Source organism: Hemibagrus wyckioides, linkage group LG15, assembly GCF_019097595.1.
Source record: "Hemibagrus wyckioides isolate EC202008001 linkage group LG15, SWU_Hwy_1.0, whole genome shotgun sequence".
NCBI classification, from domain to species: domain Eukaryota; kingdom Metazoa; phylum Chordata; class Actinopteri; order Siluriformes; family Bagridae; genus Hemibagrus; species Hemibagrus wyckioides.
The window spans coordinates 4,198,523-4,218,753 of NC_080724.1; the positions used below are offsets into that span (position 1 = coordinate 4,198,523).

General features: G+C 37.2%; 1 protein-coding gene across 12 annotated transcripts in view; it reads left to right on the forward strand.

The window, feature by feature from the left end:
* Positions 1–8,874: 8,874 nt before the first annotated feature.
* Positions 8,875–20,231, forward strand: part of si:dkey-178k16.1 (protein 4.1) — a 51,016-nt gene continuing 39,659 nt past the window's right edge. For 8 of the 12 annotated variants that reach the window (XM_058410829.1, XM_058410832.1, XM_058410835.1 and 5 more), the window contains exon 1: positions 8,893–9,128. The gene's annotated coding sequence lies outside the window, so the exon portion shown is untranslated. Of the gene's footprint in view, positions 9,129–20,231 lie in introns of all 12 variants that reach the window. The other 4 variants (XR_009206800.1, XM_058410837.1, XM_058410841.1 and 1 more) reach the window with 4 other exon arrangements.

Consider the following 20,231-nt stretch of genomic DNA (forward strand, 5'->3'; position numbering starts at 1 on the left):
TATATATATATATATATATATATATATATATATATATATATAATACACTATATACAGTATCTCACAAAAGTGAGTACACCCCTCACATTTTTGTAAATATTTTATTATATCTTTTCATGTGACAACACTGAAGAAATGACACTCTGCTACAATGTAAAGTAGTGAGTGTACAGCCTGTATAACAGTGTAAATTTGCTGTCCCCTCAAAATAACTCAACACACAGCCATTAATGTCTAAACCGTTGGCAACAAAAGTGAGTACATCCCTAAGTGGAAATGTCCAAATTAGGTCCAATTAGCCATTTACCAGACAATTAGTCATATCCGGAGGTTGTCTTTGGGAAATAGACGTATGAGTGCTGCCAGCATTGCTGCAGAGGTTGAAAGGGTGGGGGGTCAGCCTGTCAGTGCTCAGACCATATGCCGCACACTGCATCAAATTGGTCTGCATGTCTGTCGTCCCAGAAGGAAGCCTCTACTAAAGATGATTCACAAGAAAGCCCGCATACAGTTTGCTGAACACAAGCAGACTAAGGACATGGATTACTGGAACCATGTCCCATGGTCTGATGAGACCAAGATAAACTTATTTGGTTCAGATGGTGTCAAGCGTGTGTGGCGGCAACCAGGTGAGGAGTACAAAGACAAGTGTGTCTTGCCAACAGTCAAGCATGGTGGTGGGAGTGTCATGGTCTGGGCCTGCATGAGTGCTGCCGGTACTGGGGAGCTACAGTTCATTCAGGAAACCATGAATGCTAACATGTACTGTGACATACTGAAGCAGAGCATGATCCCCTCCCTTCGGAGACTGGGCCGCAGGGCAGTATTCCAACATAACGACCCAAACACACCTCCAAGATGACCACTGCCTTGCTAAAGAAGCTGAGGGTAAAGGTGATGGACTGGCCAAGCATGTCTCCAGACCTAAACCCTATTCAGCATCTGTGGGGCATCCTCAAACGGAAGGTGGGGGAGCGCAAAGTCTCTAACATCCACCAGCTCTGTGATGTCATCATGGAGGAGTGGAAGAGGACTCCAGTGGCAACCTGTAAAGCTCTGGTGAGCTCCATGCCCAAGAGGGTTAAGGCAGTGCTGGAAAGTAATGGTGGCCACACAAAATATTGACACTTTGGGCCTAATTTGGACATTTCCACTTAGGGGTGTAGTCACTTTTGTTGCCAACGGTTTAGACATTAATGGCTGTGTGTTGAGTTATTTTGAGGGGACAGCAAATTTACACGGTTATACAGGCTGTACAAAGTAGAAAAATTTTATGGTGGTTGCTACTTATAGTTTCACTAAATTGCCAGTTTGATTTGTCAGTTTTAATGGATTTAATCAATTTTATACAATGTATGTCATAAACTTGACAGACTGATCGTCTTCTGTTGTCAAGCAAGCACATACACAGCAAATGGCCACAGATTTCAGACAGTGGGTGCGCATCTGAAGATAGCTTTTTTCTTCAAAGTTGAAAATCCAAAAATGTAGAAACTTGTTGTCTTCTTATATTTAGGGTAGGAGAACCCCCATTTTGAGATAACAGCATTGTAATAGAAATCTACAGACTTCAATAGACAAAGTGTAATTAAAAGAAGCTGTGTGTTAGAGAGTGGTCTGAAATCATAGCCTGATCATAGCTCAGTTTGGAGTCCATCCACACTGCCAAATACTTATTTAATAACAGTATTCACTTTAGGAGTTTTCTTCTTCTTCTTCTTTTCCAAAAAAGAAGGACATGAAATTCCTGGACCAATTTCCTCAAAAATATCCTCTATCATGCTGTTAAGAGGAATACAGACACCTTGGGAGGTTCCATTAATTATTATAAAATTATCAGATTATTCAGTAACTACTCTCACTTTACTTTCTTGCAGCAAATCCATAATGCTGTCATAGGTTAGGGGTGCTTTTGCTGGAGTGAAGCGAAACGTGGTGTACTGTGTTGGTGTTAGGCCACATGAAGTTTGGCCACTTGGGGGTGCTATACCATTAAAAACTTCCCCGTTCTAAAGATTCTTATGCGTCATCAATATTAAGGATCTTCTCTGAGAACTTATGAAATCTCCACATCTTCCATTTTGTGTTTCCTTCATCCTTGATTTTGTCAAAATCTGTCTCCGCCTAGAGTTATGTCACAATGTGGTCTTGTGTATTACCTTTTTGGACCATGGTATTCAGTACTTGATTAGGCAAGGTTGAACAACATTGCAGCAGTGAATATTGCTGCCAAGGCTCAAAATGCTATAAAATGCCTGCTGTACTTAATAGCATTTCTAGACCATGCAAAATAGTCAAAGCATTGAATTAAAAAGGTTTTAGTCAATAATGGTGGTATAAAAAGAAGGATTTAGTGATTCACCGATGTTTTACACAAAACCTCAACTTCTTTTATTGACAGATTTTCATATATGCATTTCAAGTAATGGCAATCAACACTTAATGACTCACCAATGGCATGTAATCATCCCAAAAGCAGCTCTACATATAATCAGTGCAAGATAAGAATTTAGTGGAATTATCTTTGGATAATCAGGGGTTCTTAGCTACCATGAGTGCTCTAATTGGAACCTTTTCTGATATAGAAAAACTCTGTTCAGTGAGAACCTTTTATGGCTTCTCACGGAAGGACAACTTTAAGAACACCTAAGGGCTTTACACTGTAATGATTTAGCCAAAGACAGCATACAGTCATGTAAACCTCAGCATTTCATTTTGTTGTATGTTAAAAAAAAATCAAAGTCTATTTGTTTGTGGCTCCATTCGCTAGCTCATGCCTTCTAATGCATTCCTGTAACATATACTCATATTGCAAATATTAGTGATTGATATAGAAATCATTAATACAATCATGTCACTGGTACATGGATTCTATACACAGTTGATGATGTCTATTACTTCATTAGTTCCGAATAAATTTAAATAAAATTAATTGCTGGCTTTGAAAGAGATCAGATTCATTTATTCATGCATGGCCTTGAGAATTTTTTTTTTTTTTTTAAATATATAAATCCAAATATAATTAAATTAATATAATTTGACATAAATCCAAATAGAATTAAATTTCTCTTAAATGTCTTAAGTGGGATGTATATTATTCTCCATCTAGAAAGCCAATATTGTTCTTCTAATGGAAGCCCCTGTTCTTTGACATACTGGTATTAAAACTTTCCTAATAAGATAAAGGTAAATTGGTGCCACTTTGTGGATAAAAGGTGAATAGCCAGCACGTAAGGCAATAAGCACTTCTTTTAATATACTTACAAGAGGGGTACATCAGTACATGAAAGCTGGCTTATTTTTTCTTCCTCAGTGTTAAGCTGTGCCTAGTGGATAATGTTGTCGGGTTAGTTGCACAATGTTGGATAGGTTCTGTACCCCAGAATGCTTCACTCCTCAATGGTCCATTTTGGTCATTTGTGGCTTTCAGAGTAATGGGTGATTGATCTCTTAACATAATATCATACATTTTTAATAATGAAAATGTTTCCTTTCAGTATTTTAAACCAATAAACTTTTTATTATGTATAAGATTTTAACTTTATTACTGTAACCTATTTTACTTTATTCATTCATTGTCTATACCCACTTTATTCCTAATTAGGGTCACAGGGGTGTGCTAAAGCCTATCCCAGCACACATTGGGTGAAAGGCAGGGGTACACTTTGGACAGGTCATCAGTCCATTACAGGGCCACACATATAGACAGACAACCACACACAGAGGCAATTGAAAATGACTAGTCCACCTAATGTACATGTTTTTGGACTGTTGGAGGAATACCGGAGTACACCCACACAGGCAGAACATGCAAACTCCACACAGAAACACCCCTGCCTGTTTGAACCCAGGATTCAAACCTAGGACCTTTTTGTTGTGAGGCAACAGTGCTGACCACTAAGCCACCATGCTGCCCTTATTTTTACTTTAACTTATCTTAAATTTTATTTTAAGAGAAAATAGTGAAGATGTGCAATCCAACTAATTTCAGAGGCTTATAGTTGAAGCTGAGGTCAGGGCCCTTGGTAAGTCACTTGAGTTCTTCTAGAAATGTTGCACAGGGGCATTCTCAGGCTGCAGCAGGTTTAGGATAACAGGGCAGAGGCGTGATCCACAAACATTGTCACAAAAAAGCAAGATTCAGGCAAATTAGTAAAGAACATACACTAGACTAGACAGAATCTCAAAGCAGGAAAACAGTAACCTCAGACAGATGGACAGATGTGCAGGCAAACTGAAAACAAAAATGTTATTAAACATATATAAAATTTAAAGATAAAAATCACAATGTAATTCTGAATACTACCTCTTTATCAAAACTTACTGTAGAATGAATTCATAGTGTTATTTTTTTGTATTTTGAACAGTATTTTATTGTGTAGTAACACATGGGTGTAGCTGCAGACTACTTTCAATTCTGCATACAAGTAAATATTTTAGATTAATTTTCTTAATGTTCTATTATTTTAGATGTTTTATTATTATTATATTTTTTGTCCTGTCCTCTGCTTATTCCAGAAATTGGACTTTTAATTTTGCTCTCTAATCAAGCTCTCTTTCTGATCTTTTCTCTTGGAGATTTTCTTGGCACTATACTTCTGGCTCAGTCAGTAGGGACATATCCAAATCTACATTCAACTTTGTGTCAAGGACGTGCCAAGACATGCCAAATTTTTTAAAGATTGGGAAAAATCATAATAAGGAAAAAAGCCTGCATGCCTTTGAGCCTGGGTATCTGCTTGTGCAATGGCTTCCATAACCCCAACACCAACTCTACCATTAGCTATAGGCTTATAGGTTTAATATACAAAGTAGTCCACATGCAAAACAACTGATTTCCAAACCTATCTGCAATTAATGACCTAAGTGGTTTGTAATAACACATACACAGTAAAATGATTAAAACTCATACAAATTGTCCGTCATGCCAATTTACTCTACATTTGATCACATAGCACATCTATCTAGAAGATGTTCCCTGGCCTGTTATTTAAAAAAATCTGGATAGATAAACAATTGACTGGATAAATGAAGTTCCTGTGGAGCAAATTCTGTCTTTTGTCCTCATCATACTGAGAGAATAAACTGATCAGGCATAACATTATGAGCAGTGAGAGGTGAAGTGAATAACACTGATGATCTCCTCATCATGGCACCTGTTAGTGGGTGGGATATATTAGGCAGCAAGTGAACATTTTGTCCTCAGAGTTGATGTGTTAGAAGCAGGAAAAATGGGCGAGTGTAAGGATTTGAGTGAGTTTGACGAAGGGCCAAATTGTGATGGCTAGACCACTGGATCAGAGCATCTCCAAAACTGCAGCTCTTGTGGGCTGTTCCCTGTCTGTAGTGTCCAGTATCGAAGTATCCTTACTAGACTTAAAGTATCTGCTGCTAACATCTTGGTGACAGATACTATAGCACACCTTCAGGGATCTAGTGGAGTCCATGCCTTGACAGGTCAAGGGCTTTTTCGGCAGCAGAAAGGGGGACCAACACAATATTAGTCATAATGTTATGCCTGATCAGTGTATATAAATTATAAACTTCTAATATGTCTTCCATGCAAGCTTTCCATGCAAAGGAGAATATGCATATGGTTTTCTTTTTTTAGTTAATTTAGTTTATACTCACGGTGCACAGTCACTAGATTAGGTTATAGATAGAAGACCAAACTAGTGTCTGTGTAAACAGATGGGTCAAATTATATTTGTCACATACACAACCATACACAGTACACATAGTGAAATGGTTTATCAACTGTCTGTGTCATAAAAATAGAACCAATAAGAATAAAAATAAAATAAAGAATAAATATATACTAGGAATTGAATGTCTAGAAAATTACATTAAAAAATAATTTACTATACATGTAGGAAAGAAAAAAAGTTAAGTAACAGTATGACTTATAATAGTGCAAATAAGTGCCTGATGTGTGCAACTGTAGTGCAATATATGGTGTGCAAAAAAAAATCTGTTAGAGGTAGTGTGTGTTGACCGCAGCTTTGGGTCACTGTTACCGTTAGTGTGAGCAATGGGTTCCAAGAAATTGCCTTCTGAGTTGCATTGCTCTGCATTTTTTTTGTATTGTTCCTGCTTGAAGTCTCAGTCAGCTGACTGCTCAGCTCCATACTGTGACACATTTAATTATAGTGTTGTTAGAATCCTCCATTTTTATTTGCAGGAGGGAGCTGTAAAAAAATTGATGTGTTGAAGGGACTTAAGGACAAAGAAATTCAGTTTATTATATTAGACACTTTGGCACTTTTCACAATATCAGGTAACGTGTTAACCTTATTAAAAATGCTTTTACCAGCAGAGAACAAGTCTCTTCGGTTCCAGACATGAAGGAAATCAGGATAAATAGATTTTGACTGTTTTGAACTAACTTAATTGCTAGTTCTAGTATATTGCAGTAGACATCTATTGCATTTCAGTGTAAGCAGCAGCTCACAAATGGACCATTCAGAAGTGAGCTCATGGTGGCTGTGGGACATTTCACTCTTTTGCAAGACAGTAATATTCATCACACATGAACAGCATCTCATTATACTGATGCCGATTCTATGATCCATCTACCTGGCTTGAGGACAAGCAAGGCATTCACATTTTTAGAGTCAAAATTCCCAGTGAAATCATTCAGAAGTATGAGGCCGGCTTGTCTTTTAAGGTAAAGTCTGTTTTAAGGGAACATCTTGCAGCCTCCTTTGTGAATGCTCTGCACAATGTTATTAATGCCAGCACTCCAGACTGCTACTCCAGTATGCAGAAAATAGGACTGTTGGCAGTGCTGCTCATAAGAGGGATTTTTTTATAGGTACAGATTTTTCAGGTTAATATTATCAAAGACAAGTACCTAAGCCATTCGTCTGAAAAGAGCTTGTCTGCCTTGATGCACAGTGATATGCGAAAGCTGACCACATAGACATTTGAGTCAGGCCTGCATTTGAACTGTGGTTGCAGAAAGCATTTTACAGGGTCAATCAAATGGGTAAGATGTCAGATTGAATTGGAAGTGAAGATGTGATGGAGAACAACTTGGATGACTTTTAATTATGGGTGAACACTACACCATTTATGCAGGTACTTTCATTCATGTACAGTACAAGTACCAAAAATTGTCAACCCCTGCCTATTTGCATTGTTTACCCTAACCGTAGAATCTGCTAGAAGTTTGCTCCTCTCACACACACACACACACACACACACACACACACACACACACATATATATATATATATATATATATATATATATATATATATATATATATATATATATATATATATATATATATATATATATATATATATAATTCTAATTCCTATATGCCAATAAGTTAATGCCTGCAAAAATGATTAAAAATCACAACAGTATTCTAGGTGCAAGAAAGAAATGGTCATCTGGAAAAGGTTTTGTAGCTGTATGTACTTAAATCTAATCTGGTGGTGGAGGATCTGTGCAGGACTTGTGGGCCTGTTTTCCTGTGATTTTTGTTAGGATAGATGAGATTATTGAGTGTATACAGCCATCTTTACCTGGAGTCCACTTGGACAAAGTCACCTTGGTCCTTTCAAAAAAGATTGTAATAAGCCCTAGGGAGATGCCATCCATAATGGTGTGGTGTACTGCATACACATTTAAACAATGAGGCTGACCATGGTGGGAGAACCACAGTGAATAATAAGCTGATTTGGCATTAGTGAATGCCTTGCCAAACCTTTCACAGCTCTGAGACACTATTTCTGGTCTTCTTAGCGTATGCTTTGTTTAGCCAATGCATGCACTGCAGCATAATGGTGAATTGCCCTCATACAAAGTCACCAGATTTGATGTATTTGACTTTGACAATGTTGTCAAAATGGACCAACACTTGGCATTCTCTAAGAACAGGTAAGACAAACTTGGCAGCCAGAAATACCAACCTTATTTCTAGCTGGTTGTTGCTCCCTGTGTCCATATAAGCGTATGAAGCCAAGCACTGCAATGTGTGTGAGAAGGGTAAATGTATCCCAAATGGCCTGCTTCATGGTACACAGGAGCCTCTACAGTTATTGCAGTACTCTGCCTCTGACCAGCTGTGACAAAAGGTCCACATGCATATATCCCAAGAGCACCCATGGCACTTAGAGAGAGGCCATGTATAGTATAGGACTTTGAATTTGGGTGAACCTTGAAAGCATCTGTGTTCTGGGGTGGTGTGAATATGAACTATGCATTGTACAGATCCACTGACACGAAGCAGTTTCATGGCTATATGACATGAATAACATTTGACATCTTTATCATGTAAAGTGAAAATGGTATGTGAACCAATTCAGTCCTTTCAAATCTAGAATCTAGAAACCATTTTGCTTCTTTTACCCAAGAGAATTAGTTTAGAGAAAGGTTTTGCACTCATGTCTAAAAGAAAACAATCTTTCCAGGAATATTGCATGCTGAAGCTGCTTTGCAAATCATTTGAAAGAACTTGTCCGAATAGGTCAATACTGCAATACTGCAGCAATAGCCTGACATAAATATCGGATTTCACAATAAATAATTGAAAATAGGTAATATTTTGCGATGGAATCAATTTGCCATCAGGACAGTGCTGATTTCTGAAATTGTTTGGTGACACAAAACTTTTTAGATGGTTAATAACTGATATGAAACAGACGAGAATATTAAAATAAGATATTTTCTAACAATTGGCGTAGAATAGAAATACAGTAGGCTTGTATTTTTCTACATGCAGGGTGTGCGGGAATATGAAAGTTAACGTGTGACATGAAGATACAGGGATTCTTTTTATGTGCTTGTGATCTAAGAATATACGGGACGTTTTAATCCTGACTGCGTGATGAATGGATAAACAGAAACTAGCGCCATTCAAAGCTCCCTCTATAGGTGTTTCCGCTATTGGCGCGCGCACCCGCCCCTCCAACGCCTCTCCTCATCCATCTCACCGGCTATTCTTCCCTTTCTCGTCCTCTCCCCTATTCTCTCTCTCTCTCTCTGTCTCTCACTTGGGCCGTTTTGTCTCACCAAAGCGAACGAAAGGACGGTGTCTGCCTGAGCACATTTGCTGTCCCGCAACCTCCATGCTCGTCTTCTGGACGAAAATCCGACCGTCATTCCTGGAAACAGAGGTAATTCTATTGTTTATTTCTATGCGCTGCCGTGAATCGTGTAGGTTCGTGATGTCCAGTGCTGATTAATAAATTATCCTCATGTTAGCACATCGGCAGGTGATAAACCAGTCTAATGTCATTGGATTTCAGATTTCTGCATGTGTGAATGGTTTTAATCTTACAGTATTCTAACGCTGACATTTTCGGCACCAGGCCGGTGCAGCACAGCAGGGATTTATTACTGTGACCGGTATCCTATTCATTTATTTAGTTATTTATTTATTTATTTATTTACTACTGACAGAATTTTGGTATACTTTATATAACGTTAAACATTATGCACATTAGATGTTTTCTGTGATTCCTTATTTCGGGACGATAATCTAACAAATTAGAGGCAACCCCTTACTCCCCCCCCCCTCCACACACACACACACACACACACACACAAACCTCTTAAAGCTGGACAGAACCCTGCTACATTCAAAACAAAGCATTCCTCTTCTATATAACACACTAGATGAACTGAATAGTCTCTGTTCGCTTTCTTGGTTATTTTTGTATGCACATCACTGATGGGCCACATTTACTCCAAAGGGCAGCTAATAACGTCTGTCCAGAGTGAGAAAGCTTAATTTTGAAATATGTGAGACTACATTCAGATGTATAAAAGCCAGCTGTTTTATTTCTGATCGGGTTTTAACGCGGTAATTATAAGTTGTCGTTGGCTTGCTGTTTTAATGAAAGAGAGGGCGTGGCACTGAAGGCAGTCTCGCGCTGAGAAAAGCAAATAATAGGTGATGTAGAGGCTTCAGGAAATAACACAAGCATGAACTCTATAGGCTACGTGACACTGGCAATAGAGCCACATAGGGGATGCTACTGATTTAACACACTAATTAGGAATGTAGGCTGTTAAAGCAATGTGCAATTTAAATAATAATGCACAATGAGCAGCCTAGCATTGTAACTAAATGAATAAATACTATATCCTAGGGATTTCCCATTGTGTTCACTGCAGTTGTTCTGTTTACTGTCTGATGTTTGAATGGTTGCCATCCTAGTAGGTTTGTTATTAACAGATAAAAAATTGAGACAGTTGGTCATGTGCTTAGGCCACTAGGGGCATTGATGGGCAGTAGTTAGAGGGAATTATCCATTATGTTAAGCCACACACAACACCTAACAACATGAGTGACTTTTAAGAACACAAACCAATGAATAGCCATCTTGTCATCTCGTAAGGGGTTTATAAGTTTGAATCCCAACCATGCCAAGACCTTCAGTTACCAGGAACCAATATAGCAACATTTGCCATGCTCTTTTGTTCTATCTGTCCTGTCAATCACAGTGACACCAGACAGTCATTGGCATCTGTGTATGCCAAGGAAGACAGATAGTACTTTCCTCTGAGGGTGCTACACTGTCCTATGATGCAGCATGAACAAAAGTTATAAAAGATGTGATGGGTCTTGGAAAAAACCCTGTGTTATCCTTTTGGTGTTAGCTTTAGGCTAGGATGCGGAGGATTCATTGCTGTAGAATCCTACACTGCCATAGGATCTTATTTCCCCCCAAAGGACAAGCTAAAGATGCCACAAATGTGCAAGATCTTTTTTTTTTTTTTTTTTTTTTACTAAAAGTATAGGACTATTTTAAGCCACAACTAGAGCTGTAACATAATGAAGGTCCCAAATAATTAAGCACAGGAGGTCTACACAAGTCTTGACTTTATTGATTACGGGAGGAGACCAAACAGGTACACATGGGGGTGCTGGAATTTTAAACAGCATAAATGTGGCATGCGCTATCATGTCATACCTGAATGATATCACATTTTTAACTGAAAATGTGTGTCGATTACAAATACTTTTACCAAAGCACGACTGACTTCTCAAAACTAAAGGTGTTGATTAAGAGTTCAGTATTTAGTAGATGTTTATTTAACACATTTGGAGGGTGTCTCGATTATGACTGCTTTGTAAAAGTCACAAAGTTTCCTGACAGGAGACTGAGTTACGGCATTATATACAGTTGTTGCCTCACCACAAGTTAATGAGACAAAAAAATGTAGCTTGTAGTGTTACTGAGAAACCTGAAAGAGCAAACGCTTATGTCCTGAGTCTCTTGAATGTTCCATGACATTAACTGTCACTAGTTCTAAACCTGTTGATCTGTTGTTCATTAATCAATATGAATTATAAAAATCTCTGGTGTTCATATAATCTTTCAAAAAATGACCAAATGACTCAAATAATGTTTAATTTATTACATTTATTGAAATGTAAACAACAATCAGTAAAATGCAGTATCTGTATTAAATTAATAAAAAATTTCACTGATATTCCTTATTTATCGTTTATATTAATTACAGATTGTTATTGAAAATCACTACATAAATAGCAGGTATTCTAAATAAAAAAAATAGGAGCGGTAGTTTCGATCTAAATTTCCACAGCTTCTTCTGTTGTCCATTCCTTTAACTTCCTCTCTGTTTGCACAGTCCTCTAAGGACTTAATAAGGAAGATCTTGGGTTCTGCTCCACTCAGTGTGCATCTGCTCTACTCTGTGTGCCTACTAATGCCCCTAGGCCTGACACACACAGAAAACATTTCCTCTTCATTTTCTGTCTGTATGGATTGGCGACTGAACATTTTACCTTCCTGATTCTTAACAGCGTTGTGTATCCTGTGTGTGTTGACCCATGGGAGGGCAGCTTGGATGGGAGAGTGTGCATGAATAAGATATGGGTCAGGGTTTGAGGTGTTTTATATGCTCTGTAGATGGAAGAAGATCTCACATGATGGCTTTCACAGTGGTTGGTGTTGGATTTTTTTATAAGTTTCCTGACATTAGCTCATGCAGCATTCAAATGATAGTTTAATTCTGACAGTATAATTTGACTTCAGTGCAATGAGTCAGTGTAATTTCCTTTTTTTGGAAGGAAAGGAAGACTGTTCAAAGAGTTTTCTGAAAAAAAAAAATAAAAAAGGATAGGAAAAAATCTAACTTATTAGACAAGTGAGCTTTGATGATTTGGCGGTTCGATGAGGTTTATTTCTGAACTGACTTGAATCTGCCTCTGGTAATATCCATGTAATATCCATCTTTCCCTTAGAAGTGGGCACTTCACTCTGCATCTAAAGCATTAATACACATTTCCATTCGTATATCGTTTAGAGTTTAGGGATAATGGATTGGTGGCATCCATTACTTTATAATGATTAGCTTTTAAGTACTCGAAATAATGATTAATCATTAAATTAACATATGCAGTAAGTAAAAGCTTTGCATTCTAATCCACTGTTTAGATGTTTTTAAACGTCCCCTTATTTGCCCAAAAAAGATGTGTGGTATATACGGCTTTAGTGGTATGAACTGATTCATAGCAGTGCCCAGGTGTAGGTTGTTTCAGATCATGAAATTAGGGATTGTGTTGATTCTAAATTGTGTAATGGGATAGTTTTGGCATTAGTGAATATACCTTCTAGAAATGAGCTGAATTGATTCTTTAAATAGAGACTAATGCCATTATATTTACTAATGCCAATCATGTGTCTTGGCTGTCTGGCAGCGTGTTCATTTTTTTGTCTTTACACCAGCTTTCTCCATCTGTTTCTTTTGTAAGAGCAATTTTAGTAATTGGTCAAAACCAGGGCGGTTCCTTGGCATAGCCAAAATAGGGAGAATGAGTACCATTTTACTCAGCATTCAAATATAGGCCAACATGTAATTGCATTCCCAATAATTATACCAGTGTTCCCAGTAATTATATCACTGCTGCTCTCCTTCCCTGCCCCTCAGAACAGAACATTGATCCACTCTGGTTTCAGATAGGAAGGGAAATGGAATGGATGTGCCAGTGGAATTGATTTGGAGCGGATTTATTCAAGTCGCGTGTGATGTTGTGGTGCTCATATTTCAAGAGCTCATTTCTTGTGGGATTTTAAAGTTAAATAACACAGAATTTTAAAAGCAAGACATAGTGTAAACATATCATTAGCTATAACTTGTAAAAAAAAATAAATAAATAAAAATTTTGAGCACATTTTTAATGATCATTTAGACTAGTGGATGATGGTTTGTATATAATAAATACTATAATGAATATTCAGATGATTTGCACAAAAACCTAAAAAATAATCACAGTTCAATTAAATTAATGATATCTCTTAATTTTTGCATAGTAATTTAACTAATACACATTGTCACAAAACAGCTTTAGAGAAATTCAGATGAAAACCTTTTGATGAAGTTGAACTTCCTGACAACATGAAGAAGGAATACTGAGTGGAAGTTCACAAGGGAAGCCATCCAATGGAAAGTCGGCTGAAGTTCATTACGCCATACAGTCATATAGAGAAAAGGCAAATATGTGTTGAGTCCTGCATGGGGTAGTCTTAATAGTTACAGCAACAGTTTTAGGTGAAGGTCAGAGATTATCCAATTTAAAGGTATGACCTAGTCATGAATACGTTTTTGTTCATGTCTTCAACGTCGAGGATATACACGTGAGAATGGATGCATGAGTCCCTAGTACATGAACTGTGTATGCTTTAAGGTGGAAGCTGTTCTGCACGCGAATGGCGTGCATGTCATCAGCTGGATATGGTAAAAACTGGCGTGTTCCTAAAATACTAACATTTCTTCATGAGCTACTAGGTCACAGCATGTCCCCATTTACACTAAAAGTGTAAGTAGCAATGTAATCTCATTATTCCCTCAGAATTGAAAAAGTGAAATGGAAACCAAGGATGATATCTCTCTGGGGGCTCATAAACTTCTTTTGACCTTTCTAAAAGGTGCAAATTGACTCCAGATGATTGTTCAAAGAGTCTGGGAGTGTATTGGGTGTTTCAGCTTCTGCAGTGCTGGGTGATACATTTACATGGTCATAGCATTAATCAACAGTGGCTGTCTTATCCTCTCAGTATCTCTTCATCTGTCTGGGAGGAAAGTGATGTGGAAATTCATGTTCACTATCAACACACTGGTCCAACACCACTGAGTTTGTGGACATCATTATCATCACCTATAAGCTCATAACATGTCACTCTATAAAGTCTCTAACTCGTGGGCATTACTTAGAGGTGTCAGTGAAGTCTATGCTGCTGCTATGTTCCAGTCAAAACTGAATTGTTTCAAGCACGCATTAAGATATAATATTAACAGATCTACAGAAACCATGGTTTCCAACTCTCTACGCACGCACAGTTTGATGATTTTTCTGCTTACACTCTTCCACAAATTTGTTCAAGTGTGTTTGAACAGAAAACAAGCTACACATGACCAATATCTATCATTCCAGGACCGAAATATGAATGAACATGCTGCGAACCCTTTCTAAGATCTCAGTATACACACCAGTGTTAAAAAGAATTATGTCATGACAGTAAATTAAGTCAGGACATTAAGTCTGCAAAGAAACTTATATACAATATTGCAGTCAGCATGCCCTAGTATTAAAATGCATTTATCGAAAATAACTTAATTATCGTTCTGTTTTATAATTTAAATGTTATTTTGTAATTGAAATCATTTCCAGTTCCAGAGCTCATAAAGATGGCTCTGTATCCACTTATGAGATTTGAATAAATCATTATTCTCAGTGTGGGCCAAAAATGAAAGGTCCCCTGCCTAAAAGTTCAAAAGTTTTATAGTTATACAATGACAGTTCATTTTTAGTCACCATGGCAACAGTATTCTACAAAGAGCATCTCACTGTTTAACTTCCCATTATCCCATCAGACTAGTGCGTGTGTGTGTGTGTGTGTTTGTGTGTGTGCTGTCATTTTCCACTGTTTAGATGTCATATTGAAAGCCTGTCATTGTTAGAGACCTGCAGCTTTGAGATGGCTTTGTGATAGTATCCCGTCTGTGAAAACTGTGAAGACGAGAAAGAAAACATATTGTTTGTTTTTAGCATTAATGTCGTCAGAAGGAGGCTGCAAAACAGTCCTATATTCACAGGGGGACAATACGCATAGATGCTAATCATTAAAGGCATTTGCAATTTGCAAAATGGGTAAATCATCATGAATTCTTATCATCTAATTATTGTTGTCTATGGAAATGCTTACAGGACGAGTTGCTTAATTTAAGATGCCCTTGGGTGTTGTCTATTTATTGGAGTTATCTTTGTGTCCTTCAGTTGCACATAGCCAGGATGCTTGAACACGTATTGCTTATTATATCTCTGTGGATATGTTTAGACAAATCTCATTAGTTTTATTTATTTATTTATTTATTTATTTATTTATTTATTTATTCTACTGAATATTAGCATGCAGTCACTTGTCACAATGCTTGCAATAAAACAGAATGTGCTTATTTTTGATATCATCATTACATTTCATGCGATTTTGCTGTTTTGGGTAAATATCTCGCTCATTTCATGTGTCTTGAGCCTCAGATTGTATCTGGAGATATAATCCACATAAAAATGATCCATTTCACATTTGTTGTCTTTTAACATTGGCGCTTTTTTGAAAATGTCAGCAAGACTAAAAACAGCACAGTAAATGATGTTTTGATGCAACAACCATCTGTGTCTTGAAATAATTAATAAGGAGGGACAGTAATTGTTTAGATGTTATGAGCTAATTTGTATATTCACACACGGTTGCAGCTAATAAATTTGACTTTGGCCAACTGGAGACACGTATAAGTGAAGTGTTTCTGAGGCTGTAGGAGAACTGTAAACTGTAGATATTTGATATGCTAATAATGTTATTAATTGGCTGATCAGTTCATTAATTTGTGACATGCAGATTGTTGATGTTTTTCTTCTGTTAGCAGTGAGGTATAAATGGTTTTAAATATAATTTAAGGTATTGCCTTATTATAATGATGACAAGTGAGAACCAGAGGAATTCACTCTGTCTAAGCAGTGGTTGGTTTATAAGCCATTGCATCTGTTTACTCAATACGGTCTATGGCATCGTGTATTTATTTCTTAGCAAATCCAAGGTTATCAAAAATAATCACATATTCCCTTGAGTTTTAGTTTTGACTGCTAACGCATTTCAATCTCAGTAGCTGTGAATAAGGAATAGAATTTTTTGAAGCGCTAAGGACCGGAACAGTTAAACACTAATGAAAATCTTATAGGGTTGTAATAGATGGGCGCTCTCAAAGAGGAATTTTCTAACATTACCGCAAGGTGCAAAAGGCCAGGTTGTGAAAAGCTCCACAAAGTGTGGTTATAGAAGATATGAACATCTAGAGCTCTTTGAGTGAGCAGGTAACAATACACAATATTCTTGCCTACAGAATAGTGTAGGCTGCTTGTCCATTGTAGAATGTTTTCTCAACAAATCCAGTCGAGAGGTTTGCATAAGAAGGTCCCACTCTTCTAGTGCCAGGAGCTGATTAGAAGGAGTGGTATGAGGTCATTGCCTCCTTTTTATTTAGCAAGTGTTTGAATATTGATGTGCTTAGGTCTGTAAATGAAAATGGGTTGAGCCTGCAGTGACTACCGTATTTGGCTTTTGGATTTTATGCATAGGACAAAAACAAGGTGAAGGTTTTTCCTCACCATATTTCAGCCAAATGAAATTATGCAATATATTTAAGCTTGGAATCAGCTCAAAGAGTGTATATTCTGATCAAGAGATCACATTATTTCTCACACATTATTTTCTGCAGGGGAAAAAGATATTTTATTTATATTTAGATTCTTCTCTTAAGGTGTTGCATGTTAGGCTGAAGTTGCTGAGGTGCCGTCCTGCAGCTTCTTTGCTCTGTGGCCATGACTTTCTGCCACGAACAATGGATTCCTTTAACAGATTGCACCACAGATGAGTGATTGCACTAAGAGTGACAGTGAGCCACTTGCACACCCGGCTCCCTATTCCTCCTCAACAGCAATGCTGCAGGGAGGGTGTGCAAAGGAAGATAGTTGAGAACAAATGGCATGGTACAGTATGACCGTCATTTTGTGAGAAATTATTCTCACCATTTTTCTGCCTCTTGGGGCATTTATCTAAGCAAGCCAGTATCATCAAATGTTTTGTTGCTGTGACACTGATTTAGAAGCTGTACATGAATACTTTGTTCCTGTGTTTGTTGATTGCAGTATAATAATAAAAATGCATGGCCTTTTATATATGGGTGTGAGAACGGCATTTTAGACTCAATTTTGGATGAGTGATCACTGATTGTAAAGAATGAGCAATATGGTCAAATGAGATACAACATACAGTATCTGATGTTTTTTGTCAGTAATCAAATGTTTGTTTACCAGAACAAACAGGAGTTTGGATTTAGTGAATAATTCTAGCTATGACTGTGTTGTGTCTGATACACATTGAATCACATCATTAAATAGTTGGCAGACTATTTTATTAATAAAGCAAGTGGTTTTTGAGGTCTAGTGAATGTCTTTAACAAAAAGAACCTGCTTAAAGTTAAAGTGATAAAGCTTATGATACCCCCCCCCCTCTAAAAGTAAAGGAGTGCTCTCCCCCTTAAATCGTTATTTGAATGGCTCAGATTGTCATGTTGCTATAAACACTGAAGTTTACAGCAACTGGAAAATGGATCACTGTGGTTGTATTGCTTAAATAATAGTGTGGTGAAAAGTTTTGCTTAAAAAATCTAATATCAGAAAGGAAACTTTTGTGTTGAGTTTCATGTTATTGTAATTGGAAATCTGTGTTTCTATCTGTAACAAACTGAAAGTTTGCTATCGCTGTATGGACTATATGGTTTGACAAAATTTGACAAAATGGACAAAACTAAAGAAAACAATCATTATGCTCACAACAAACAATGAAGCAGAAAGCGCCCTTAGCTGTGCACACACACGTATTGCTCTGGTAATTCATCATACCCATCATGATGATTTCATCATCTAATGTGGATATGGCATCACATTCTTGAGCATTGCCATTTTTCTGGCCCCAAGAGTGACAGAGTGAAATAGGCTGCTGCCTTTGGGCTGTCACTGACTTCATGAAATTTATGTCCATATGGACTGATGAAGTGCCAGAATCTTACTGTGTCCTCTATGCCCAGTATGGCGAAGCTAGCAAGGGGTGCCCAAAGTTCTGTTATATAGTGTATGCGCTATATCATTTTCTGGGCACTGCAGGAACCCTAAAGGTTGTGTTTTGTGTTCTCCGTTTATAAGCAACAAATATAATCCTTTTTTAGATACCCAAAGAAACATCAGAAAATGGATTATTTGTCATCTCATTTGTCATCAGCATTCAAGGCACATTGCTTCTTTGCAGGATTATCCACAATCACACAGACTTCTGACAGGAACATAATAGATAAAGGCATGATGGGGCACCCGGAACAGCTAGGGGCAGTGAGATCATAGCTAAGCAGTCGTATCTCTTCATACAGCATTTACAGCACATAAAGGTACTTCAAGCTTGCTATCGACATTTTAATGACCCATTGTCTCTTAAGATAGATGGACTTTTGATATTGTGCTCCACTGAAGCATCAACTGCTGACATGTTAACATGCAACCTGAATAGTTGATATGAATGGCTGAGACCATGCAAAGGGTCCAGATGGATGTCACAGCATTAGATACTGAATTCATTTCTGCCGTAGCCTCTGGCATCTACAATGACTGCTGCTCTCCCTCATAGTTATTATATATTCACCTATTAAATTTTATTCACACGTTTAATCAAGATTATTACTGGTTATTTTCAGAACCTTGGTGTTCAGAACCTGGTATATAAGAACTTCACACCAGTGCAGTAAAGGAAAAAAAAACATTTCCTTCTGATATGATGTGTCCTCCTAGGTTTAACCTGTATTTCAGTTTCCTCATACATGTTCACAGACAACTTGAATGTGCCAGGCTAAAGTGCAACAGGAAAAGGATATTTGATATTATCAAAATACACTTATAGGATGGAATGGCAGTCTGTCATGCAGACATATTCAGACATGTCGTTCACACCTAGGGGCAATTCAGCTAAGCCAATCCACAAACCAGTATGTTTTTAGGAGGTGGGAGGAAAACAAAGACCATGGGGGAACCCCACACATACACGGAGAGATTGAACCGTGCTGTTTTTCCATGGAAATTTGAATCATTTATTTTCTTTTCATCTATGCTCATAGCAGAATGCTGATTAGGACAATAACAAACTGTCCCCTACTACATACATAGAGATACACCAGTTGCCTACATTTATCCCATTTGAATGTAGCTGACCAGATGTTATTGACATTTGTAAGAAGTTTCATCTTCCATTTGTGTAGTGCTTACAAAGAGAGTCTACAGTAATATTGACTGAATCCTTTGAGATGATGACACAGATTTCCCTAAGGGGAAATAGCAAAGGGAACTTAATAATGGGGTGTTAAGAACAGTATTGCACGGCAGTCTTTCTGTATTGAGTTATAATATCTAATCACTACAATATAAATAACTTCATTTTGTCAGATATAATTTATTTTAATTAAATGGCCCCTCAAGCTACTGTTTCAAAAGTGCCATGAACAATTTTCTTATCATAGCTGAAGAACAACAAAGGGCTTTTTTTTTTAAAGAGGAGTCCCTGCCGACTGTTATCTCATACAGATGTCTGATTTAGTTTGCATGGACCTGAACAAGTATTGTCAGAGATACACATCATTGTGCTTTCTAATGTGCATTTGCTGGCCATTTTGGGCATTTTACATTTCACAGGACATGTAAAATGACAGTAAAAAAGGACAGTAAGCTATGCAGTAAGCTATACAAGTAATTCTAATATTTGATATTTTTATTATCATTATAATTATAATCACTCTATCCAGTGTCACACAGATGAGAACAGGTTCCCATTGAATCTGGTTCTTCATAAGGTTTGGTCCTCCTGTCTTATGAATGAGTTTTCCTTTGGCACCTCTGGCTAGCTCAGATAAATGGATAATGTAATACATATATATATATATATATATATATATATATATATATATATATATATATATATATATATATATATATATATATACAATGTCCATTGCTCTATACAAAAAAAAATTATATAATTATATTTATTCTAATTAATTGATGTTGTCTATCTACATAGAAATTATCGTGGTGATTATAATATAATGTAAAATATCCAAGCTCGACCTACTTAGATGCCATTTTTGTCTTG